The sequence below is a fragment of the Lepisosteus platostomus genome, chromosome 4, assembly GCF_059453375.1.
Source record: "Lepisosteus platostomus isolate fLepPlt1 chromosome 4, fLepPlt1.hap1, whole genome shotgun sequence".
Classification (NCBI taxonomy): Eukaryota; Metazoa; Chordata; class Actinopteri; order Semionotiformes; family Lepisosteidae; genus Lepisosteus; species Lepisosteus platostomus.
Window position 1 is genome coordinate 34,265,123 of NC_142614.1, and position 27,137 is coordinate 34,292,259.

The 27,137-nt window shown below is 35.2% G+C and overlaps 1 protein-coding gene across 2 annotated transcripts in view; it reads left to right on the forward strand.

Annotated features, from left to right (window-relative positions):
* Positions 1-3,159: 3,159 nt before the first annotated feature.
* The window catches only part of znf462 (zinc finger protein 462), a 95,064-nt gene continuing 71,086 nt past the window's right edge, over positions 3,160-27,137 (forward strand). Inside the window, exon 1 of one of the 2 annotated variants that reach the window (XM_088629457.1) lies at positions 3,160-3,380. The gene's annotated coding sequence lies outside the window, so the exon portion shown is untranslated. The remainder of the gene's footprint in view (positions 3,381-27,137) is intronic. The other variant, XM_088629456.1, reaches the window with a different exon arrangement.

The following is a 27,137-nucleotide window of genomic DNA, read 5'->3' on the forward strand; positions in this document are numbered from 1 at the left end:
ATTTAGTAACTGGTAGAACCTCCTTAAGCAGCAATAACCTCCACCAAACATTTCGTGTTTCGGGTTTCGGGTCATTGTCTTGTTGTATCACCCAACTTCTATTAAACTTCAGGCGACAGACTGCTACCCTGCCCTGACATTCTCCTGTAAAATTTTGAATTTGGAATTAATTGTTCCCTCTGTGATAGCAAGCTGTCCAGGCATCAAAGCAGCCCCAAACCATGATGCTCTCTCCACCATGCTTCATGGTTAGGATGAGTTTTTGGTGTTGGTGTGCAGTGTTTTTTTTCCCCCTCCAAACATAGCGTTGCGCATTTCTGCAAAATAGTTCAACCTTTGTCTAATCTGTCCACAGAATGTTGTCCCAGAAGTGTTGTGGAACATCCAGGTGGTCTTTTGCAAACTTGAGACATGCAGCAATGTTTTTTCAATGTCAATGTCGAGCAGTGGTTTCCTCTGTGGTGTCCTTCCATTAACACCATTCTTGTTCAGTGTTTTTCTTTTAGTGGACACATTTACAGAGACTTTGGCAAGTTCAAGAGATTTCTGCAGGTCCTTTGCCGTTACCCTAGGGTTCTTTTTCACCTCCTTCAGCATTACACACTGCTCTCTTGCTGTGATCTTTGCAGGATGCAAACTCCTAGCAACAGTACTGAACTTCCTCCATTTGTACTGTAGACAACTTGTATTACTGTGGATTGATGAACACCCAGGCCTTTAGAAATGCTTTTGTAGCCTTTTCTAGCTTTATGCAACTCTACAATTCCTCTAAGGTTCTCTGCTATTTCTTTTTATCAGGGCATGGTTCACATGAACAGCTCTTTCTTGAGAAGAGCAGACTCTGTCAGTAATCAATCTTTGTATAGGGCAGAGCACCTCCAACCCACACCTCCAATCTCCTCATGATTGGAACACCTGACTCCAATTAACTTTTGGAGAAGTAATTAGCCTAGAGGTTCACATACTTTTTCCAATCTAGACTGTGAATGTTTAAATGATGTGATGAGTACTGACAGAAGAAGTAAAATTGTTTATGTATTAGTTTAAGCAGATTGTGTTTGACTATTATTGTGACTTAGTTGAAGATCTTTTCATATTTTTCTGAGTAATTAATGCAGAAATTCAGGTAATTCCAAAGGGTTCACACTTTTTCTTGCAACTGTATATATATAATCTACTATAATATATCCCTAAATCCATAAGGTTCTTATGGGGAAGGATTACTCTACATATGTTACTTTCATGTACTTCACTGACTGAATAGCTAATAAGCTATTTTCAAAATGATCTCATGCTGATCAGTTAGGCCAATGATGGCCAAATGCAGGCCTCAAGAACTTAGTGTATTTCAGGATTCTTGTTTTTATCAATTTCCAGCATGTCTCAACAAATTAATTTTTTTAATTGTCTGTTATGTACTTATAGAACACAATTAAATTAAAGTGTTGATTTATTTGTCCCGGTCTAATGGTATTAATTACCGGTTATAGATTATGTGATTGATATGTGGATCAATGTTTTGTTTAAATCCGGTTATGTACGATAGATGAGATTTCAGTCTAAAATGACTCAAAACATCTGTTTGTGAAAGTTGAACAGACTAGTATGTGGTGTTGTTTTACAGACATTGAAAACAACTGAAAACATACCCAATAGCTGGCAAAAATATTACGTACAGTAACTGAGGCAAGCTGAGTATGAATATGTTAAGTGTTTAGGAAGGCATGAAGATGAAAAGAGCACAAATTCTGTTACATGTTATGAAATTTTGCTAAAGAAATCATAGATAATAGAGGAATAGATTTAAGAACTTCTATGGATCACATTTCTTTTACAGCAGCCTACAGTAGGTCTATGTACAGTATATAGTGCTTTTTTCCATTTCTGTCATTATTTTTTGTTTTCCATTAACCCCAGTTATATTGATATGAACACTGATATGCAGCCAATCAAAGAAACTTTGTTTGTACACAGCACAAGGTAGGTGTATTTCAGTGCTACATTTGTTGTGCTGTATACACTTATCAGTCACATTTTTTGCCTTTAACATTTAGTGAAGTAACAAGAGAATATTCCCAAATTCATCATAAAATGTGAGAAAAATTCACTGAAGTAATAATTATAAAATAAATGACATTGAAAAAAATATATAAATATTTCCAAAGCATATTTATCAAGATTAACACATTCAGTTTAAAAGATCCTGTTTATTCAGTTTCAAAGATCATGCAGCTGAAAGACATACATTTATTTTCAATGTACTGTAGGCTTTAGAACATTAAGGAAACACACAAATGCAAACTGGCCTTATGTTATCCACGTAAATGTAACTTATGGTCTATAATCTAACGGGCTAGTAAAGTAAATTTCACAGGTGAATATTCAATTTGGTTGACAGGTATTTATCAGATTTAAAGTGGTGGTGATTGAAACAATGATATTCACAAATTACTTTAGAACAATAAAAGTTTCTTAAACTTTTTTTTATCAAAGACAGCACCTTTTTGAGGTCTGCACACTAGTAAGTAATGGGAAACATTTCAGGTAGATTAAATATTCATATTTTAAAATTGTATTAGAAAGAATATGCATTTCAAATATGGCCAAAACTTACACCTGCACTCGTTTTAATTTGGTTAATTCATCAGGGACCTTTCCGTAATATAACGTATTTATCTAAGTGAACAAGAGAACAGCAAACTGTCAATGTCTCAAATGTTGCCATCATTCATCTGCAACTGTGTACATATACTGTATAGTACATGTATAAAAATAAGTGTGCAGGTCAACTATTTGTGCATCACTGTTAATTTATGAATGTTAGCATAAACCTTTACAAACTGTCCAAAAGTCCCCCAAATACCTCTTCAACTCCATAACACTTTTTTTTTATATGACCTAGTTGCGTGAGATCAGCACTACTGAAACTCAAGATGTTTGCAAAAATCAACACTGTATTTTTAAGAAAATCCAAAACAGCGCTGTTTAGGCATTAGAGCAAATATCAGAACTCGAGGTGTACTGGAATGCTCACGGAAATCAGTCCACTGGGGTGATTTTTTTTTCTTTTTAATTAGCTTTGATTGCGATCTAAGAAGCTTTATGGATACACACCACGTTGTCCATTCTGCTTGTATCATCATTGCAAACTCTTGCGCACCCCCTGGTGCTTGCTAGTCTCCAAAACTTCTTTGTGTTGCCTGCTTTGCAGATTGTCTTCCTTGTCTCTCTGGTTGCTCATTATTCAGAGACAGACGGATCTCAGGTCATCTGCAGCTGCAGCAAAGGAGAAGCAGGAAAGATGGCGATCATCCACTAGACCGGGCACACGCATGAGACACAAAACAACTTTTAGAAAGGTCTCTTTTCTGGACGAACTCGTAAGTAAAACGCGAATCCAAAACGTTAAGATCACTGCTTTATTAATGATCCATAAACAAGATGTTGTGGTTGAACGAAAAACCTGGAGAGCGTCTGTTTAATGAGCTGGAAAAAGCTGAAGGTTTTTTTTCTTTTTAGTTTAGGACCAGTCGTGGTGACTTGGAGAGAGCGAGAGCAATAGAAAGAAAGAGAAAGAAAGAAATGAAGAAAGCTCGTGTTGGCACCCAAACATGTATAGCCAGCCAGAACGTGACCTCTTTATTTTTTTCTACCACCCATTTATTTGTACGTGTTTTTTGGAAATCGAGACTCTAAACAGGACCTCACTAGAGCTTGCGTTGTGTACGAGTACCCGGGAGAGTTTTATTTAGGTAGGTCTTGTGAGGGATTTTGCATTCTCCCTCTCTTTTGATCGTTAGCTTGGAAGGAGAAGCCATTGCACGGATAGCTCTCCTCTCCCAGCACTAGTGTTTAAAAGAGCTGAGCCTCCATTAACGACTGTCTGGCATTGCTGCTGGTCCAAGTCCAGATACTCACTCAAAAAAAGCTCTGTCCAGGTTTTTTGTTGATCCTATTGGCTTCCCTAACTCCGATTAAATTTAAACGGCTGGATTTTCTGTTTTTCCTAACGAGTGACTTGAAGCTTCCAGTTCTGAGGGGGTATTTCTTTAATTGCATTTGGGTTGTTTTTTTCTCCCTTTGCTGCTGCAAGCTGGGGTTTGGATGTCTGTGCTGACAGGGCTCTGAAGTCAGGTATGTCATTGTGGGCTTCACCATAAAATGGAGGAAAGCACAGCAGTCTCTAAGGAGAGACTGAAGTCAGAAATCCCCAACAAGAACAAAGGTTGACTTTGTTGTTTAGCTTATCAGTATGACTTTTGCTTGTGCAGGTTCCAGCCCAGGCACAAATAGAAGCTTGCAAGAATGCTTTGTCTTGTGAAGTCATGGTTAAGTTTTTGCTTTACTGTGGACTTCACAAGAAAATGGAGGGCGGTAGAGCTTCCAGAAGCAGGACTGAAAAGGGATTGGGATCGACGGTGTGATGGAGGGAGACGAGACATGGATGAGACAGGAATTTTAATGCTTAATTATGCAGTAGCAGAACCCAGAAGTCCTTGGTGTTGTAGACAGAGAGAAAGCTGGTGGCCTTCAGGAGCTTTTGAAATATTTTAGTTTTACAGAGTATGAGTTCCTAAGCTGATGAGATGTTCCTTTGATGATGGCATTCTCAAATTAAGTGTGACTGATTCTTCTAGATGATAAAAGAAGGAAACAAAGACTAGGTGGTTTTCAAGTCTATGTTTTCCAAATGTGCTTTTTACAGAATATGCTACTCGAGACAAACTTTTGATCTTTTAACATCTTTGGTTATGGATTTAATTAGCACATTGGCTGTGAATTTGTGGTAGTGCATTCATAAACTCATTAGAGTCCCATAACAGTAGTGGTGTTCATTCACAAGGCATGTGGGACACCACAACAAATTAAAATATGTACAGAGGAGAACCTCATGAATTCATCATATTTATATATAACTCAAATGTTTTACATTTTCTTTAAAATATTTATATTCTGTGTTACGACTAAGGAAAATAAAATATATTGCATTCCTATATAATTTACAAAAATCAACCAATAGCTTTGGTTTCCCAACATCTATAGTAGAAAGAAATCACTATTGGATATGTGTAATTTTGAATTTGAAATGTGTAATGCATGTGTGCCATTTTGACAATTATTTGACAATTCTTATGTTTGTCTAGTGTTAGAACTCATGGGAAACTTGGAAAATTTACATAGAACAAAGGGAAGTTATTTTCTTTTTATGCAGGTTTATTTTTCATGTATTTTGAGTATTCTTTCATAATGCCTAATTTGTACATATAACATACTTTATCAGGAAATGGATATAAATGCATTTAGAAAATCAGATTGCTGCAGAATTCCAAATCTTCTGGTTTTATATTTCAACTTGATACATCTTTGGTACATTCAACACATGGATACTGCAATTATCCATATTATTTGAGAGGTTTTTATGGGCTACTGTAGTTTGGTGATTCCTACAAGAATGCAAGGAGAGAGATCTAGACAGCTAATCTTTTTGTGCAAAGCTGCTATGCTGTGAGCTATCAAAATGGTGGTATTTTATTTAATGGCCAAACTACCTATTCTGTTTTATTATTTGATGTCTTCAATAGTTGATGGACTCAAATTATTTCTGTTGTGTTCTCCTTTTACAAAATCTTCCAGTTTGGTTCTTGATGACCACATTTTCTCAAGGATATAAAGAATTGAACACAAGATTTTCTTTAAAATATGGATATGAACATGATGATGTCATGCAACTGTTTAAACATTGGTGTTCAGTAAAATTTTCCTTCCTCTCAGCCCACCTCTTCCACTTTGAATTCAGCTGGGCTAATTAAAGAATTATTCTCCTTGGTTTTAAAACAACAATCACAATATTTGTTTCTCAAGAACGTTTTCAAATAGTATTCCACAATCATATTTCAAAGTAGTTTGTATGATCCTAATTATGATTCATTTAACAATGCCTTTTCATAGGTTTTATTGTGGTGTTATGTTAGCTAGACACAACCTTACCCATTACATTTTGACGTTTACATGTTTGAAAATGCATAAAGTTGGACCTTATTGACCCTCAAGATTGGGAGCATATTTACTTTTGTGCTTCTGAAATTGCAGCCATTTCTTCACCTGTTGTCTACAACTAAGAGTTTTTTTTTTCTTGCTAGATTTTTAGATATCTTTTTGGTTGGAGGTCTTCATAATGTAGAATATGTAAATGTTTTTTTTTTCTGTACAAATAGAATGCTTGCTTGTGAGATACTTTATTTATGTGCTTTTTATGGTTTTCTTCTAGGTTTCAATTTTATTTTTTATATACTGCTGCTCACTTATTGTACCTTTTGTTCTCAATCCTATTAATGGGGAACCCAGTTTCAACTGATCTCTCAATCACTGGTCTTTAATTGATCTACTTGCTTGAGTGTTTTCTGCACTCAGTCTTTGATTTTAAAAATAATTAAATAATTTAAAAAATAACTTATTTTTTAAAAGAATTTCAAGATAAAGAACTATATGCATTCTTTCCTCACTTTACTTAAATTTTTTGCATTTTTCTGTTTAGTTCTTAATAAGTGAACAGTTTGTGATGCAGGCAGGAATGACTGTATCAAATTCTCCCCCATTTTTTTCTATCCTTCATTCATTCAGTTGCATTTCAGGTAGCACAGCTGAATGAGGAGAGTTCTGAAACAGATTTGTGCTGGTTTGATACCAATTACAAATGTCATTCAAATATATAAGAGATTAAATGAAACTTGAAAGTATGCCTCAGATTAAAAAAATCCAAATCAATTAGCCTGCAATTGAGAACTCATCTAGAACAAAAAAGCAGAAGAGACAGATCTCTTGTGACTATAACTGAGAACCTCTGTCTTCTGCAGTACAAACCTCAATATATTAGGTTTTCTATTTTTTGTGATTTAAAGTATTTTGTCAAGAAAGAAAAAAGTGAGATTTAAGAATTTTGTTCCTCACGTAGTCCCAGGAAAAATGGAATGGAACCCGCAATTGCTTGATGATAAATTCAGCAAATGCATATACTGTAGGAGCAAAATATCAAAGATGTTAAATTACTTGCCACTATTAAAAGCAACATTAGGCTTTACATGCCAGAAAAATGATTATCATCAACAAGAAAGCTATTGAGTGGTGGCCTTCATTCTCACCTTGATTTCTTCAAAGCAGATTTGCTCCAAATTTGTCCCATTTACAGGGAAAATGCAGCATCATACTGTATGACAGTGTTAACTTTTTGCCAGCTACTTTATAGAGAAAGAAAGTAAAATAAAAATACATGCAAATGTGGGTTATTTCAGTCCATTTATTCTTCGTGATTAGATTATTTGGTCTTATTCTGCAATATGTACCACATTGTTCTAAAGTTCTGTGAGTCATTTTAATAAACCCAGACAAAGCACAGAGTGGAACATTCCAGTTGCCTTTTGTGTGCATGCTATCCATGGCCCCAGGTATTTCATGATCAGGCCACACCTACAACTACTTTAATCAGTTTGAGGTGCGTCACTCTTATAACACGTCTTTCTGGGAATATTATAGAATGATAGAAAAAAATCGCCTAATTTTTCATTTTCTATATATCCATACAGACATCCGGGTGCTGCCCTGTCTTCTTTTATTCGCGATCTGACATGAATCTAATCCACTCAGTGCTGCTGTTTGTGTTGTCAGTTCTTTTCACAAATGGTCCTGTTATTCTTTGTGAGCCCTGGACATACAGTATATCCCTGTAATTTATGTAAGCTGTTTTTAGATTAGTACTAGCTCTAGAAATATACACGAATACATGAAGGACTCGACCACACCTTTGACAAATTTCAGCATTGTACACATTAAAATAAAACGTACTTGACAAATGTTTGACAAAAGTACTGAATTGTGCATCAGTTAGCCAATTATCTAATCTTTTAACCCCTAAAATGGTCACTATGTATAAGCTGTATATTATTATGATTTAAGCAGCTTCTTATAATGGCATTAAATATTTAAATATATATGGTCAAAGTTATGTTCTTTGTACAAAATGTATATATATTCATAGTATCCCAGTCTTGAATTCTAACTTTCCACATGTCGAATCTTGCGAAATTAATGACCAGCTTTTCCTGAATAATGACATTTTTATTTAGAATGACAAGAGGACTGGTAACTTTATTTTAGAATCGGTCACAGTCTCTTATTGATTATTATTATTTATCTGACTGATTTCACTATTTGCAACATGTACTTAGCTATAGAGATGTAAAAACATTAATTATAATGTCAAGATTTTTTGTTGTCAAAAATAAGGAAATAAAAAAATATTACAAATGTATAGTCATATTGTTTTAGGAATATGTGCCATTGGTGCTCTGGGCATCAAGATGTTCATCTCGGTTTGTCACTACTACATTAATTACTGTAATACATTTATTTTTCAAATCTTTCAGTCCAGAGTAACATGATTGAAAACAATATTGCTTTCCAAAGCCCATTTCTTGCTTTGACAAAAGTTGTAAAATAATGAGGTGGATTATGACTTTTGATTGCATTAACCAGAAAAGCCTAAAATAAAACAAATTGAAAAACTAACAAAGTACAGATTGAAAGCAATATTTTTGGGTTATATTCCACTAAATAATGTTCATGATGAATAATCTAACCTACAGTATATAGCAGATTATTAACTCAGTACAATTTTGTAGTGAAAATCAGATAACAGTCACTGAACGTCCATGATTTAAAAGATGGAATACTATAGGTTAGTCAGTTGCATTTCATTAATAGATAAGTTCTTCCTTGCTACATACAGCCTATCATTACAACTATATTTTCACTATTGCTTTGAAGACTGATTGCACGCATTATTGAGAATTATATATTTGAATAAATAATAACATTTACTATGTGGCATGTATTGAGTTTCACCTGGAGAAGCGCTTGAGAAAAATTTGTATTTACGTTTTACCCATACCTTTAGTTATGACAGACATTACCCTTTATGGCCTTTTAGGATTTGAAAGTCTTACAAGTACAAAAAGGCTATTAACTCTGAATTTTGGTTTCCAAGAGGATGAAGGGAAGATTTTCAATAAACATTGACATTAGATTGGAGAACTGAGATGGACATTGACCAGAGTTTAGCTCCTAGAGAGCAGTGGGCTAAAGTGAGCACTTCGTACTTTTTTACACAGAAAAAGTCACGTCATAAAACACCCCATTTTTTTAGGCAAGACAAAAAGTGAATACAAGCAGGGTTGAACTCAAGCAGTGATGAGTGAACTTGGGGCCAAAATGAAAAGAATATATGGGAAATTGAATAAGTGTAAAAGGGCCTTTACACTTCAAGCTGTTTTTATGAAAAGTGATGAAACTTCATACCTCTGAACACTCATCACTTACTACCAAATAAAACAACTTGCATTTCGTTCCCTAGTCATTAGTTTTAATACAATTGCCATCAAGAAGCAAATGCTTAGTTGGAGAGCAGAAGAAATACCTGCTAGGTTTCAATATTAATCCAGGAAGCACCATGTTCCCTTTATACTATTACGTATGGTAATTTTGTACTACACACAATGTCTGACTCCTACATGAATAAAATAACCAGGTAGGTGTCCAAGCAATTAACTGTACTTTAAAGCGGGGATTCTTGATCTTGGACCCCAGGACTTCAGTGTTTGCTGGTCTCAAACCAGCTAAGCTTTTAGTAAATTAGGAGGTTTAATTAGGAGCTTTAATTGAACTAATTGTTAAGTTGGGAAAGAATAAAACAGACACTGGTGTCATAAAAAGGGAAATTTGTTCAGAGATTGTACAAGGTCCTATCAGACCATTGGGATGAACATAGGCGCTGTTGTAAATGGAGTGGTATTAACTGGCGAATACCAATATTCAACAGCAATGTTCTTTAATCAAAAGGGTGTTTCATCATTTACTGTGGTTTGCTACATTTATTTTTTTAATGAAGGGAGGGTAGTATGGACAAAGTGCTGGTGTGTGCTCTGTGTAAGACTAGTATTTTGAGACTTTCTTTAAAAGCACGTTCCAACTACTGGATGTCATTTAGAATGAATGTGGCAGTGGTTACAAACACGAACAGAGTTCTGTGGAGTACAATGATAAGCCACATTTGCATTGCTTTTGTGGCTTCTTTCATGCATGGTTCCACGTTTTTAAAGACTTGAGTTAGACTTGATTGGGAGAGCTTTTCCCTTTGTTGAAAGTAGCAATGAGAACATAGGGATACCAGTGCCTGTTGTGTCTGATGTCATTACATTTTTCTTTCACCCAAGCTCTCACTAACATAGTTGGTCTAATTAACTGAATAATTGTAAAATTTGCCATAATTTAATGGCTCTGAGATTTTTGTAGGTACCTACACCTTTTATTAAGTGAATGTTTTCGGTAACCTTGTAACTCAAATGTAAGAGATTTTAAGAATCATCCTATATATGTTTAAGAAAATTATTGGGTTGTTTAAATACCTTCCCTGGTTTTAACAAGAAATAGAAGAAACTAGGCTTTTCTAGGAATGGGTTTGACATTCCCGCTCTAGCAAAATAAGTGTGAAAGGGCCTTTAGATGGAAAGACCGCGCACACTTCCATTTATGAATTGATCTACTTCAATTTTCAGTAAATCGTTACAGAATGCCTTAAAACTGCTAAAGGATTTGACCTGGAATGTATTGTAAGAAAATAGATGGGGATAGCTAACTTAAAATTTTCAAACAGCTTCATTTTTTGGCAATGGGAATCTTAAAATCTTTACAAAAATAGAAAAAAAAGAAAAGTAGACTGATTAAGGAAGCGGTTGTATATTGGTTCTGTCATTTTAACATTTGAGCTAGCATTTCACCTGTTGTGCAGTTATTTAATGTACAAAAAAGTATCTTGCAAAAAAATGGCATTTGCAATCTTTTATAAAAATGTTTTTAGGATTTATTAAAAAAGTAAAGTCACATACTTTAGTGATGGTGAACACTTACCTTTATGCTAGTTTTTGTTTTCTGCCACTCCGAAGATAACTTAAAATAGAATCTCCTAAGTGCAAAGCAGCAGGTTTAGTCTCAGAAGGAAGAAAATTGTGTAAAAAATGATGGTTTTCTGGTTTTTAGATTGATGGAATCTGAATGCTTTGCTGTGGAAAGAAATATTCAAGAGGCTTCCCTGAAAAAAATGCATTTCGTGATAACATTTATGGACCTTTTGTGCAGCAGGAAAATAGTGTCCAGGCCACAGTGGAAAATATTCCATAAAAGTCAGATCTATCAAGGCTTTAACACAGGCAACAGTTCATTTTTTCTGGAAAGGATTTTGTAGTTTCCCTTGGATTAAAGTGGGATGCAATCAATAACAGCTGGAAAATACTAACTTAAATTGACATTGTTTTGAATGTAATTGTAATGGTTTGTCCTACACATGACTTACATAAATGAGGTAGCAGCAGTGATTGATGAAGTGTAAACAGGCTTGCATGAACATATGAATTTGTGAATACTTGTTAATGATGGGATAGAAGCTTATTCATTATAAATGCTTTATACCAGTGGTTCTCAAACGTTTTGGACCAAGTACCACCCCTAATCCAACCAAAGCATCCAAGTACCACCTACAAGTCATCATCTCATAGGAACCCCAGAAATTCTCAATGACCAACATGAGCGCATGTGCATACACACTCACACATACATATAATAAATATTATAATAATAAACTTTGTTTGATATAAAAAATGTGGCTTCTCAAAGTGTTTTACAGAAAAAAAACAACAACAACAAATAAAAATAAAAAAGCACCATTTCAGTGAGAGGGGTGAGCCTGTTTAGTCGAGCAAAGCAGATGTGAATTAATTTTTCGAGCCTTGATACAATTCACAACAGTCTAACATTTTCTTGACGACAAAGGTCTCGCGGTGGATGTTGCAATGAAACCATTAATTTCTGAAGCAACCTAATTCGTTCAACTACACCGCTGTGTCAGCTTGTCATTGCTCTAGCACCGTCTGTACAAACTCACAAAACACAGTTTATCCAGTCGATGCCATTCTCTTCGATAAATTCATTCAGAAGCTGAAATACGTGCTCTCCTGTAGTTCCTGTTGGTAGCGGCTTACAGAGCAGAAAGTCCTTACGGGACGTACCCTCAAACTCGTATCTAACGTAAACGAGCAAATTGGCCAAATAGACTACAGACTCATCTAATTGCAGTGAAAAACATCTGCTCATCTTAACGCGCTCTGTCAGCGTACTTTTGATATAATCCTTAATTTCAATAATTCTATGAATGACTGTGTCTTTCAGGGGGGGCAGCAGGTCGGGCTGTTCAGCAGCTTTTTCTCCACACATAATAGTGTGGGGCTTACCTGCTTTAGCAGTCCACAAGCTTGCATTTTTCCATGTTTCCGTTTTTTATTTCAGTTTTTATTTTATGTTTTTATTTCATGCGCATGGGAGAGAAACACAGAGACGCTCTGTGTATTTTTCTCAAATTAACTTAGAACAGTTCTTAAATATTTTTCTGTTATTTTTCATGCTTTCCTGTGCTCACAAGATTACCAATGTTCGTAGCACGCATTTCTATGCATTCCTGTGTTTACAATGTTGGCATTGTTCCAAAATCACGCACATTCTTCTACCTCCCTATTTGCTGGAGATACAATAGCTTTTTTTAAATACAATTGGTCACTTGCGTCCGTGGCACGCATTTCTATAGAGTGGTATAGAATTACAGAGTATCTCTTGTGTCCACTGAAGTATTGGCGCGCACTGTATCGTAGTACGTAGGCTGCGTATTCGACACATATAAAAATACAAAATATGAAAACCCGTCCCGATTTTTCAGCGCACACAACACAGTTCCAGGGTCATTTGGCGTACCACCTGGCGGCACGCCGCGTACCACTGCAGGTACGCGTACCACAGTTTGAGAACCACTGCTTTATACGGAAGCAACTCAAGACAATATGCTTTAGTACTTTAATTTTGACTGTGGCAGTGGAGAAGGAGAAATGCTTCTAGCAGTCATGTCAAACTTGCATTTGGTCTGCTTATCAAAATATAATACAGTACTGGTAATGTGAGATTGATTTTAACAGCGCAGGTCAGGTCCTGCAGAAGTACTGATTGGGAATCAGATCTTTTCACCATTGTTATTAGTACTTAGTCTGTAGTCTGAAGTGTGGACCTCATCTAGATTACACAAAAGGTTTTTCATATTCACACAGCTTTATGTATATTTCCCATTTGATATGTTAAGACGTAACTTAAGGCATGCTGAGAAGCAATTGATTAAGAGGTTAAAAGGCTTTTATATTTTTTATCTTATTTTATTACAACTAGCAGATTTCAATGAAGGATAAGATCAGAAATGAAGAAATCCGTAGACGATGTAGGGTGGTGGATGTGGTTGAGAAGATGCGAGAGGCGAGGTTACGGTGGTATGGACACCGTAACAAAGAGGGTAATGGAATTTGAGGTGGAAGGTAACAGAGGAAGAGGCAGGCCTAGAAAGAGATGGATAGATTGTGTGAGAAAAGATATGGAGGTATGTGAAGTGAGTGAGGAAGATGTGCTCGACAGAGACAAATGGAGAAGAGCAACCAAAGCAGCTGACCCCAGGACAGTCTGGGACTAAGGCTGTGAAAAAGAAGAAGAAGAAGAAGATTTTATTACAACTAGCTGTATAGATGTAAGTCATATATTCTGTAGCTATCTGAGGTGTTTTAATCTGAATATATTGTAATGCCTTAATGTAGCACTGCTGATCAATTTTTGTGGCAATGTGCTTTGGCCAAAAAAACAATGGTGAACATTTTGCTCTCTAGGCAGAGTGGCAATAAAGCTTTTCTGCTTGTGTAATCTACAAAGATAAAGCCACCAACATAAATTCAATGGGCGAGGATAACGAGCAAAGTGGATGCCATCTACCAGCACATTTCAGCCACAATAAAACAAACAAAATTTTGCTTTGAATTACTCAGTTGTGGAACTGTAGAAAAGTTCAGAACTCTTCGGAGAATTTCGAGACCGCTTAATCCTGACAGGTGCTCTTTGAAAATGAACAGGAATGATCTTGTTGCAGAGATCTACGGTTCCAGTCAGTGAGGTTCACTTCTATCCGAGGTTGATTAAATATTTAAGGACTTGGATGAAGGTTTTACTGGTAAGTTAATATTAATGGAGTTCTCATCTTTCCACTACAACTGGTGTTATTGCAGAAGGCTGTTTATTTCTAACTTGGCAAGTATTTTTTCTTTGCTGAGTTCTTTGACAAGTCTTTTGGTTTTAGCAACAGTATTCATATCTTCATATTTTATAATCTTGCATTCAGATTCCATCAAATAAAGCATTTTTCTACTTCTGTGGTTGACAGAAGTATTCAATATGAACTGATTGTCTATCAAACTAAAACATACGTCTGTTGGTTTCAGTGAAGTGTAAAGCTAAACAAATGCTATTTTATAAAGAATTAAAACATTTTTTCCTCACTAATTCAACAAATGCAAATGTCACACAGGGATTCTAGCTTAATCTCAAAAGAGATCCAGCTGCTTCAGAATTTGCTGTGCGCATGTGTGCCTTGTTATTCTTTCATTCAGGGTCAACTCAACCAAGCTTGTAACCACTTTCATCTCAAAATTAAATAAAATTAAAGGAAGCTTATTAAATAAGTTATGAAAATCTTATTTTTAAAGATTTATTTAAAGATTGAGGTGTGTTTTATTTAAATCTTTTATTTAAAAAGGATGCACTTTGGGACTTATCACATTTTTTTTAGCTTTCATGGCTACCCTAAAAATAAAAAAAATATGATAGCTTGACCCCAAAGTGAAGTGCTCTTCACTTTTGGGAAGTTTTGGAATTCTAAAATATCAAAAAAAAAAATTGAGGGTCATTGCCACTGGAATTTGGTCTGGCATGGAGATATGATTTCTAAAATGGATGAGACAATGTAAAAGATTCCACACCAAATATACATAGTTGGAATTTAGGTGAAACAAAATCTCTTTGCTCAGCAGACTCTAAGAGGTGATACAGTACAATTGTAAAGGAATGCAATGGTACTCATCCATGAAAAACTGTATACAAAAATGCAGACATTGCTGTATATTGAAGAGAAGGACTTTTTCACTAATATGGAAATCTTGTAGAAACCTGCCACTCTTTATTTTTTTTCCACTAAACGATTGATACCTTTATCATTCACCTTCAAGTTGTTTTGTTGATCTATACATGTGATTCAATACATAATCTCCCAAGCAGAAACTCATTAAGTGGGTTGCTTTTTCAAAAGAGAAACTGCATTGCCCCCTAAAACAACATATTTTGAGAGATGAGATAATGCATCGTTTCTTAAAGAAATAATCCCAGTGGGAACAGACTTCCTGTCCACTTTCCAAAAGAGTCTTTGCATTCTCCATTTTTTTCTGTTTTCTCCTGCTTTTGCATGTACTCTTAGAACACATCAGATGATCTTTAACCATTACTTGACAGACACCAATTCCAAGTAACCTGGAATTTTAATGGGAGACAACCAGCAGGAAGCCATCAAAATATTTGAAAGTTTTTGTGTCATCTGTGCATATGCTCATTTACACTGAAACCCTATTACACCATTTGTTTTGGTTTTTTTTGTTGTTGTATGAAGCTGGAGCAGCCTCCTGCACCATCAGATATAAATGATAATATTTAGATGGATTGCAGCTTTTTTCATCTCATTTGAAATGTCATTTTTTCTAATTCTTTTTTTATATGACAAATAGTAAACCTTAAATTAATCACATTTTAAATTCCTGCAGTGTTTTTTTTAAGGTTGTCTTACACTGTTTTGCTTTGGTGTTAGTAAAGGAAATATTCAACTGTAATATTCAACCAGTCTGCAATGGGTCCCTTTACAATAGTTTGTTACAGAGTTCTTTACAGAATTATAGAGCAGTTGACCCAGGATCCCAGGTCTGATAGTTACCCTCCTCCAGGCAATGAGTTTAACATACATTATTTTTCATCATGGGCAGTCTCTGCAATATCAAGGGTTGGTATCTTCCTTCATTCATCATTCATCACATCAGTGTCATCTGGGTGCAGTAGCTAAAGTCTCCAGGGTCTGCAGTTGTAGACCAGTCTTTGGTTTGGTCTAGCTTTCCAGATGTTACAGGCTGTCAGGACATGTATAAGTACCTCAGAAGATCTCAGAAGTGTCTGCTTGGTGTTTACTAGGAATAGCACTAGTCTAGACTGGAAATGGGCTTCAGTCATTCCCGTTAGGATTAACTTTTATGTATAGTATTTAGTTACTCATTTTTTAAATTTTGCTTATAGCTTTATAATTGCTAATAACTATATAATTGCAGAGAAATCTTTGGGCAGTTAAAATTAAGAAAAAATACAAAGTGATTACTGCAAAATCCTATTTTCTGAAAAATATAAATCAAAGTAGTGATCTAGTTTTGCGGTATAATATTTTCTGACGTGCCTAAAATTGAAAGTATCATACTTTGGCAGATATATTTAGGCAACCTTACTTGACTAGTAAGGACCTTATGTGTATATGCTTTGCTTCCTTTACAGCTTGCAGTCTTGTTTTTGTATTTTGAAACAAGTTCCTGGCACCTTTCCAGAGGTATATTTGCCCACTCTATAATGCATACTGCTTTGAGTTCTGCAATCAACATTGGTTTCCTTTTTGCAACAGCAGCATTTAAGGCAGTCTGCACCATCTTGATGCGATTCAGGTCTAAAATTGATATGTTTCTGCATTTTTGCTGTATCGACTTCATGAAATGTTTGGGCTCATTATCCTGCTTGAATACAAGCTTCACTTCAGTAAACTGTCTAGTGCTGGGAGAGCACTGAGAGTGCAGCACTGGTTGACATTTTGCAGCATTTGGTGGTCCTTCTCAAATACCAAAAAGTCATCAGCTGTTGACATAGAAAAACAAGCTTGCATATTTACAGAGCCTTCACCATGTTGAACACTGGGCATGAGGAACTTTCCTTTCAATTTCTCTCTTTTTTCCTTTAAATATATTTCCTTTCTTGCAGAGAAAAAATTGAGAAAATGTTTTTTTCATACAATTACCAGGTTCATACACTTTCTTGTGTGTATTTCTTTTATAGAAAGGTATTTTACATTAGCTTATATTCACATACACTACCAGTCAAAAGTTTGAGTACACTTGCTTAAACCCAGGTTTTCCATGATTATCTGTGCTTTAAACTGTATAAACATGTCTATAAACACTTAATATTTCTTTACATGATATGTGTACTTAAAATCTTAAGTGACTGCATTCAAAATGTTAATTTTTCACTTTCAATAAAATGAACACCCAAAGCAGGCAGATTTCAGTCTGAACTTTTATCGAACTTTTGTTAAAATTATATCGAGGATAATTATCGTTATCTAATTATCGCCCAGCACGAGTCTATAGCCCAGGTTAGTTAAAAGTCAGAAATGTGTATTACATGGTATTAGAACACTAACAGTAACTAAGTTTAAAATTGTTTTTTTTAGATGTTCTCACAGTTAACTAGCATTACCTCATTAAACTTTTGTCACCAATTATTGGTAAACAGGTGAGAGCCCATGATTACTATAAATATAGGGAGCATGAGAAAAAGTTTGTAATTCCTAAATGAGCATGGCACATTTTGCTCAGTTAAGCAATGAAAAAAGAGTCTATAGTTACTTTAAGAAATGAAAGTCAATCTTTAAGACAAATTGTGAGAGCTTTGCAAGTTTCAGTAACTGCTGTGGCCAAGACTATCAAACGATATGAAGAAACGGGCACTCATGAGGACTGAAAAAGCTCAGGCAGGTCAAAGGTGAACAAAATTGGAGAATACGTTCCTTAGAGTCACAAGTCTGTGAAACTGGTGACTAACGGACCCTTAATTATGAGCTAAACTCAATGCAACCAGAAGTACAGATGTTTCAACATCAACTGTTTGGAGGAGGTTACGTGTAGCTGGCCTACCAGGAAGAATTGCTGCAAAGAAACCATTGTTAAGAGTGCAGAATAAGAGGAAGAGACTTACCTGGGCCAAAAAACACAGAAACTGGACCTTTCAGGCCAGCTTCGGTACTCATGAGTGCCAGTTTCTTCATATCATTTGATAGTCTTGGCCACAGTAGTAACTGACACTTGTAAATTTCTTGCAATTTGTCTTAAAGATTGACCTTCATTTCTTAAAGTAATTATAGATTGTCTTTTTTCCTTGTTTAACTGAGGGAATTTTGCCATGTTCATTCAGGAATTACAAATGATTGCACATGCTCCCTATATTTATAGTAATTGTGGACCCTCACCTGTTTACCAATAATTGGTGACAAAAGGTAAATGAGGTAATACTAGTTAACTGTGATCTAACATCTAACAAAGACCATTTTAAACTTCTTTTAGTGTTTTAACACCATGTTATACACATTTCTGACTCTTAACTAACCTGGGCTACAAACTAGTGCTGGGCGATAATTCAAGAACGATAATTACCGCGATATAATTGTCCTCGATATAATTTTAACAAAAGTTTGATAAATGTTCGATATATATGTTTATGCTTTGCGCACGATATGCACATGCGCACAAAATACTGCGCGAGTGCGCGTGGGTGTTGCAGACTGGGCAGTTGACGTGCTGTTGTTTACCCACACGGTGGTGGCTGACAGGATTGTAGTTAGAGTGGAGAAATTTCTTATGTGAAATATTCTGCATTTTAGGATGAAAGCTTCTCGCATTCAAATTGGTGTTTCCTGGCTGCCATGGCCTCCTTCAGATTTAACTAAAACATTTCAATTGAATTTAAGCTAGATATTTACAGTAGCCAAACCCACACTTAGATGGCTTTCCTTTTAAAAAATTTACTTGGTGTTGTGCATGTAATTATTGTGGAAGTTGTGTAGAGTTTTCCTGGTAAGTAAGACTTTAGCGTGTAGATTCTTGAATTTGTCCAGTTCTGTGATTCTTAGTTGCATTTGATTTACTCTTGCAGAAGATTCAACATTTGATTCAACATTTGAAGAGATATGCAGTCCTCTATATATGCAGATATGATGAAACCAATATTGTATTTAGCAGTAAGTTCAGTGATCATTTCCTGTTAAGATGTATGATTTTGTACCTTATGAAATTTGGTCAGTGCTTTGACATCATTCTGGTTTGATGAATCAGAAATGGAATTCTCAAAGAATTTGGTAATACATACTGCATGCATTTGACTTTTCATTGTTTTTCTTGGAGCTTTTCCTAAGTCTATTGATAACATGTCTCAAATGTTTGTCTTGTACAACAATGTATTAATGGTGCCCAACACTGCATGTAGAAGGGTTTCATTGACTCTTTGAACACTTTTATTCTGCTTTAAAAACATTAACTTGGACTTAATTGGTCAAGACCAATAAATGTATTTTAAATTAATTTCTTGTTTTAATGTCTTCCTAGTATTTGGTTTGCTGAGCCTCAGTGAGCTTTTTCCAGTAGCCTCCAGATTAATGTCGATGGAATGATCCACCTTAGTTTCCAGTTGAGAAGATGTTATATGTTTCGTCAGAACTTATGTATCTTCTTCACAATTATGACTCTATAGAGCTTGTTCCTGTTAACTGGTCTGTCATTATTGCTCACTAGGTTTCTTAGGTGTCCGAGGTCATGTAGGATCTTAAATATGCATCTGATTGTTTGCCTGCTCTTTCGCAGTGTTATACAAAATTAATCAAGTGTCTGCATTACCATCTATGAAGTTTAACTGAACAGAACCACCAATTACTATTTATAGTACCAGTAAAAAGTTTGAGTACACCTCCTTGAACCCAGGTTTTTCATGATTATCTGTGCTTTAAACTGTATAAACTTATACTTATAACTTAAACTATAAACACGTATTATTTAATTACATGATATGTTTGCTTATAATCTTAAGTGACCTGCAATGAAAATGTTTATTTTTCATTTTCAATAAAATGGATACCCAAAGTAAGCAGATTTCAATTTTAAATAAGTTTAAAATGGTCTTGTTAGATGTTCTCACAGTTAACTAGTATTACCTCATTTACCATTTGTCACCAATTATTGGTAAACGGGTGAGGGTCCACAATTACTATAAATATAGGGAGCATGTGCAAAACTTCCTGAATGAACATGGCAAAATTTGCTCAATTAAGCAAGGAAAAAATACGTTCTTTAATACATTTCTTAAAGACATTACTTTAAGAAATGAAGGTCAATCTTTAAGACAAATTGCAAGAACTTTGCAAGTGTCAGTAACTGCTGTGGCCAAGGCTATCAAGTGATATGAGGTTAACTGTGAGAACATCTAACAAAGACAATTTTAAACTTATTTTAGTGCTTTAACACCATGTTATACACATTTCTGGCTTTTAACTATCCTGGGCCCCAGACTGAAATCTGCTTGCTTTGGGTTTTCATTTTATTGAAAATGAAAAATTAACATTTTGAATGCAGTTCACTTAAGATTATAAGTACACATAACATGTAATTAAATATTAAGTTTTATAGACAAGTCTATACAGTTTAAAGCACAGATATAATCAAGAAAAAACTGGTTTCAAACAGGTGTACTCAAATTTTTTTGTCTGGTACTGTAGTTAAATACTCTTGGTTTCTCCCTCTTCTGTCACCACAAATAAATCTAGCCTTCAGTCAGTGATGACAGTTTTTATTTTAACTTCTTCAGAATATTGTGTAAAATCTTTCAAGATGGAGGTTTTTTTATCTTTTTGTCAGAAGGTTTTTGTTGATCTGAATGTTGTATCTTTCCTCTTGGATCTTCAGATCCTTCACATAAATAATTGGACATAAAAGTGCAAATATAAACATTTGATCTGTATTTCTGAAAAATGCATTCATGCTTTTAATACTGGTCATATCTTCTGTCTTTTTACTGTATAGGGTTTTCCAATTTTGGTATTAGATTCCAAATAAAATTGGTATTACTGGAACACAATCTGGAGAAAGGAGTTTTAGGAGATGGGTTTTCCTTGAATTCTTTAGTAAAGTTAACCTTAGTCAGCATGGCTCATATCAGGTGATTTGCCAAGGCACAATGGAATTGTGATGCCTTACCTTTGCATTTTGCATTGGGAGAGCTACATCACTATCTACCGTAAAAAAGAACTGTTTTATTGTGTAAAATTAAATTATTTTTACCAATGTGGAGTCTTAGCTTGGGCAACACATCAGATAGACTTTTGAAATGGACTACACCATGTCTATAGTAATGGAAAATTACATTGTAACTAGATAGGACACAGTGCTTTTCTTTAGGGTTTTTATGGAGTATGGGCCTATGTTAACGTGATATGGTTCCATCCTAAATCAAACCAAGCCCTTGTAAACAATGTACAGGTAACTGCTAAAGTAAAAGAAACATGAGGTAGGAATATATAGTATTTTGAAAGCAGGTGCTTCCACACAGGTGTGATTCCTAAGTTAATTAAGCTATTAAGATCCCATCATGCTTAGGGACATGTATAAAAATACTGGGCAGGCCTAGTTGCCCATTATTTCAACAACCATTACTAGAAGAAGACATTGCAGTGACTTTGAGAGAGTGGTGGTCTTTGAGGCACGTTTGGCAGGAGCTTCAGTGGTAAAGACTACTCAAGTTGCTGCTGTTTCACTAGGAACAATGGCTAAGGCAATGTTGGCATGGAAGTCTAAGGGAAAGACTTCTTCAACTGGAAAAAAAGTGCATACTTCACCACCTTGATGTCCATGTATTGGTTCGAGATGCAAAGCAAAACTGACAAGCAACACTGAATCAGTTGTCTGCAAATGTCAATCTAAGGCATGAACATGCAGTCTTATCAAGAACATAAAGTGCATAAATTCCTTATTGCAATCTAAAAATGCAATTTTGCAAATAGAGTGGTTGGAAGAACACATGTACTGGTGTATTGAGCAGTGGAAAAAAGTCATATGGTCAGGTGAGTTATCCTTTACCCCGTTCTCAGTGGGAGGATGAATACTTGTGTGTCACAGGCCGAAAAAGCCTACAGGCTCAAGTTCTTGTTTCTCAAGGTGTGGGGTTCTGTTAGCACCATTATGGCATGGGGTGTGTTTTACTGGCATGGTTTAGGTCTAGTCTACAGAAGACAAGGAAAATGCCAATAAATAAAAAGCCATTATAAAAGATCACGTTCATCCTGCGGCAAAGCATTTCTATCTTGATAGGAGTGGAATCTTCCAAGATGACAGTGCCTCAATCTACAGGGCACAAGTGGTCACTGAATACTTTGATGAGCATGAAATGAGGCAAACCATGTGCCATGGCCATCCCAGTTGTCAGATCTCAACCCAGATGAACACTTACATGAGATTCTGGAGCAGCGCCTGAGACAGGGTTTTCCAACACCATCAACAAAACACTAAAAGCTGGAATGTCTTGTGGAAGAGTGGTGTTACTTCTCTCCAGTAGAGCTCCAGACATTTGTAGGATCTATGCCAAAGCACAATGAAACGGTGGCTTGTGGTGGCCCAGCACCCTATTAAGACACTGTATTTTGGTGTATCCTTTATTTTGACAGTTACAGTACCTGTATGTTAGTATAGGCAAGTGAACGTATTATTTCAGGACGTAACTTACTGTTCAACAGCAAACAAGTCATTTGAAAGTTGCTCTCAATTTACTGCTAGAAAAAGTTACAGTATATCAGCTAATGTATATTAGAGATTTGAGTTGATAAGATAGAAATGTAAGCAGGTGTTTTTGATAATGATAATTATAATAATGATAATGATAATATAGTTCAGGTGGGTAGATAATATAGCAAATGCAAGAAAATTTTAAAATGAGCACAGTTCTTCAGTTCAGATGGAAATTGAAAAGCTGAGTGTCATAATGTCCGAATGTACTTAGATGTAGATACCTGGAATTATATATTTATTCTTGGTTGAGCATGTTCTTGTTTTCATCTGTATTTTAGTGATTTAAATGTAGAGTGTTTATGCAGTACAGAAGTTAAATCATTTTTTAGCTTGTATTGCTAACAATTATTTTGATTACTTATCAAACATCATTGATAAGCTACCTGTTTATGATGGTTTTTCTTTGCTTTTATTGTACAACAGTAGGATATGTTTAGATTATTCTTAATCATGCCTTATTTTCTTTTGAAGTGTGATTAATAAATACAAGTATATTATATTAATAAATAAGTTCATGTGTGCTTTCTTTACACCTGCCAAAGGGTTATATAATTCTGTCTCAACGTCTGATGTATAAGAAGATGTAGACTAATGAGAGCAGATATGATAGATTCAGTTGATGGGCAGACGGTCGGTAGCCTAATTTAATTTTTATATTGTTGAGAGGTAGGTTTCTGATAAATTCCTCAAGGCTTAGGAAACTGGCTGAGATCATAAATATTTATTTGATGGTGTGGGTATTAGGCCTGTGGGATATGAAGGACATTTGGCACTCCTGGGTTTCTCTCTGTATAAGGTGGTATAACAGTGTAATTTGATGTTTATTATATTTTTTCCATGTTGTTTTCTAGGTAAACACATGAGGATGGAAAAGAGCATTTTGTTTCCATGTTGAGTTTTTTAAAACCTTAGTCTAAATGTGAAGTATTTTTAACTGATGTTTTCTGCATCTGCGTCAGAAAACAATTACTTTAATTCAGTTTGTGAGAACATAGGAGGTTGCGAATGAGAGGAGGATATTTGGGTCACTTTGGTCATTTGGTAGTTATATTGCTAAAAGAAACTACAAGAACATAAAATATTGGTTTAACTGTTCTGCAACCATGCTTTTCACACATTGTTGTTTACTGTACTCAGTTTGGTGGTGCTCTAAAGTCTCAGGATTTACACATTAATATTATATATTGGTTATACTGCAACTCTTTTAAAAAGGTGTTTATTTTGTTTAAACACTTTGCAGTACTGTAGATTGATGATGTTGTTTGATTTGGATTGAAAGTTAAGTGTCCTTTAAATATATTGCCCTTCTTCAGTCTAAAGTAGATGTTTCTTTAATATAGAAAGTAAAATAGATCCACCTTTAACTTTTAGAGCATATTAAAAATAATACTTTTGTATTTGTATTTTGTATTTGAATACTTTTAAAAACCCACAGTCTTAGGAAACTGTAACATTTCATCTAGGGTTATATTCATTCTCAATGATTTATACAAGGTGTTTAGCTCTGTAAACTAAATTTATCTTTATATGCTGGGGACATTTTCCAGGAAAGGACAATTCATTGACCATGTCTGGTCATAATCTCTATAAAAATGCATAAATCATGGTCCTACTTTCTTCAGTATATTAAACTTAAATAATGAACTTTAACTTGATACTCCTGTGTTAAAATTAATTTCCAGCCAGTAGGAACACTATAGCAAACTTCTATTGGCAAACAAAAAAATCTCTTTCTTCAAAAATTATTATTTTAGTTTTGGTGGTCTTTTCTGTCTCCATAGAGGATTCAAATCTGCATGTCTGATCTCCATAGATGATGGCAAGCTTTGTGGGACTCTTGCAAACTAGATCTCAGTTCTTCTTTTTGATTTTGATGTGATAAAAAATGAGAAAGGAAACTGGCTCAAGTTTTGCTTTCTACTAAACAGTTCCATCTGTGTAGCATGATAGAGAAGAAATGGGAAGGGGGGTTGCCCAGGCCTTCAAAATCGTGAAATGGTGGAGTACCATGCTGTTGTGGCTTTGGAAACTGCAGCAGGCTCTGTGAAATGGAGGCTTCCAGTCTGCAGAGCCTGCAGTCTTGCTGTTTCTGCTGTGACGCAGAAGATAATTCTGTCAAGCAGGAGGCAGCAGTTAAGGGGGGGAGGAGGTTCCACTGAGCAGGTTGTGCAATACCCTCACGAAGCAGAGAACTTGACTGGGCAGTGTTGAGCCTAACCCTTCTTTGGCTTCAAGTTCTAAACCATTTTATGTTTATCTTGCTCTTTTTTTAATGAAAAGGTTTTAATATGTTAGATAAGCCCTTTGTTCCTTAAATTCTTGCATAAGTATACAGAAAAGCTCTCTTAAAAATTAACACGAGTTGTCTTTATTTTCAGGAACTCCAGGTTTTTTTTTAAAGACTTAGGAACTCAATAAATGCTATCGAACAACCAATCATGTCATCTTCAGAAGGGGGTTCCAAAAGTGAAAATATTGAGATCTGAGATTTTGAATTGGTTTGACTACCAAACTCAATATTGTTTGCATTATTGTAAACAATAAGAAAAAAAAATACAGTAGCTTAGTGAGTTCCCTCTTTGGTTCTCTTTATATCTAGCTTTTAAACCATCAGATTTCTGGATATTGATACTCCCACACAAAGAAAGGCTGAAGGCTGTTATGAATCCCCAATCCCCAATCCTTTATCTTTTAGTTTTGAAATTGATCCCCCTTTTGAGAAGGTTATTTTGCAGCCACCTCTGAAAGCACAATGAGTTCTTTTTGTGTGAAACAACGACATTCCTCTAAGCAAGGCTGTCTTGGCTATTGAGTTCTTTGATTTATGATGTAGCTGATTGTACTTTAAGTAAAAAGGAAACAGCTTTTTCTTGAGTTCATACTTATCAAAATTCTTAATATATACAAAATACCAATAAAACAGAGCAATGCATAAGTTCATTGACTTTACCTAGGCTAGCTAAGTTTGGCCTGATGGGAGCTTTATGTGACCTTGCAGTGTGGGTTCCTTACATTTAATTGCAAATAATCTCACTGATGGATTAACAAAATTGCTGTTGCAGTGTCATTTTTAAAGCAAATTCAGCTAGACTCTTTCTATCTACACAATGTAAGTTACAAACCTAATGGCTTTCACTGTTATCTGTTTTGTAGACTTGAAGAAATATGAATCTGAAGGCATCAGTTACATGAGCAAACGGAAATGGAACTTTTGTGGTTTCTGGATTTTGGTTACTGACTTTAATGCTGCTTACAGCAAGTGTATTTTTTAGAGTTACAGTAGCTACCATATTCATGTTCATATTCATGGGTTAAGAAGGATATTAGCCTCCAAATATGTATGTCTGCCTCCCTCACATTTGTCTATGCCTGTAATGTATAAAAAGGAATAACTGAATTGAAATGGCTCATTTAAAATGGCATCTTAAATTTTAGTCGATGCCAACTTAATGATGTGGTACTTAATGACTTGGTCTATCAGTAATTCATACTGCTAGTTACAGTTGAAGAAGAAAATATCAACAAGAGCAAACTCAAGACAATGAAGAGCACCTGTTAGGGTGAAACTGTTAAAGTGCTTGTTTCAATTTCAACAGCTTGTTTATGAAGCTACTGGAAACATGATTTTGATTCCTTAAATATGTGCATGTACAGTATATCTACACCACCTTTCAGCAAAGGTAGAGTTAGACAAAGCTAAACTGTATTGTAGAAAATTCATATTTCGAAAAACTCTTTGCACTTAAAGTTGAGTAACTAGGATGACAGGTTTGTGAACTCTGGAATGCAGCTTTGAAGGATTTTGCAAAGAACCTTTCAAGAAAAGAATGGCAAAACCTGCTAAACAGATCCCAACAGCCTCACTTAGTAATCCGATTGCACAACACCTCATCAAAACCCCATAAAGATAAAGAATGACCCCCAATAACTCTTTTGGAATCAGTTTGGAAGATGGGTAGAGGTACTGTAGTAACCATATATTTGGACAAAAGTAAATTTAAAATTTATTTATTTATCTTTCATTGTGCAAGTAAATTACAGTAAAGTTTGTAAAATTACAGAGTAACAGACTTGCATTTCAAAACTTGCACTATTGAAAGACCATTTACAATCAGGATGAATTGTGATAAGTGCAGTAGTGATTCCTGGTAGACAAAAGGTCACACCAGTAACCGAAAGGTAGGTCAGAACCCTGCAGACAGATGTTTAAAGGCAAGGATTCAGTACAGGCAGTCCCCCTTTTAGCATTGGAGTTGAGGACCAGAACCTTTCAATGCTAATTGAAACAATACTAATCAAGCAATTTTATCCCATAAGAAATAATTAATTAAGGGAGAATAGGGACCATACATAAGAATGTAAAACATGGCAATGACAGGGGAATGCTTTTCCCATAAGGATAAGTGGAAGATAGCAAGGTTTCTTTTCTGAACTTAAATTAATGACTTGTTGACAGTAATGCTGTTTTTGTTTAAATAAGAGTGCACACAGTTAAGTTAC